This window comes from Tenrec ecaudatus, chromosome 11 (assembly GCF_050624435.1).
Source record: "Tenrec ecaudatus isolate mTenEca1 chromosome 11, mTenEca1.hap1, whole genome shotgun sequence".
Lineage (NCBI taxonomy): Eukaryota > Metazoa > Chordata > Mammalia > Afrosoricida > Tenrecidae > Tenrec > Tenrec ecaudatus.
The window spans coordinates 13,173,381-13,174,310 of NC_134540.1; positions in this window are offsets into that span (position 1 = coordinate 13,173,381).

The window sequence follows — 930 nt, forward strand, 5'->3', positions numbered from 1 at the left end:
GCATTGCAGTTTATATCCTGGTCTCTGGTCAGAAGGGATTATCAGAAACTCAATCAACAACTTTCTGATTGGTCCCTTCACTATGGAGACTTGCCTATCCAGCTCCTGCATCATAGCTCGGGGGCCAAATTCACCTCGTTAGGCTCAGAGCACACCTGGGGGAGGGGGGTGCGGAGTGGGGCAGGCAGGTGTTCAACTCTGGAGAAGAGGGATGGGGGTGCAGGGAGGGCATCGTTGCGGGTAGATCTGAGAACCCACCCTTCCTTTGGGACCAGTGGATCCCTAAACCTATGGGCTAATTCACAGTCGCTCGCAGCTGCCTTTGGGCCCCCAGGAGAAGAGATACGGAGTGTTGGCCTGGGACCCTCACTCACCCTCAAGCGGTGCTGCAGGTACTTGGTGCTCAGTCTCCAGGGACCCCGAGCAGGGAACGCGGGAGAGACCGGCGGACCCCGAGCCCGGAGCGGCAGACGCGAGGGATGGCCACCGCCGGGGAGGAAACCGTGGCAGGGCTGGGAGGGCGCCGGCGTGGTCCACTCCACTTAGCCCCCTTCCGTCAGGCTCCGTACCTGGCTCCCCAGCGCCGCAGCTCCCAGACGCAGCCGGCAGCTGAGCGGGAGTGAACTCTGCACCTGGAAGATCAATCGGGGTCAGTGCACGACCTCCGGTTGGCTTCCAACCAGGGCCGAGGACTGGCCTGGGGGGCGGGGGCAGACTGGCCAACGCGGGGGTTTGGAGTGGGGGAGGGGGAGCAGAAGGCGGGAGCGCCGCCGATGTTCAGAGGCCACGCCCACCCACGCCCAACTCCCTCCACTGCCCCGCCCATAAGGGGCGGGGCCCATGGATGCCACGCCGAAACCGTGTTCACGCCTCTGCAGATTTCATTGGCTGAAAGGCCGTGGGAAGCTGAGACCAGCCGCCAATGGGAAA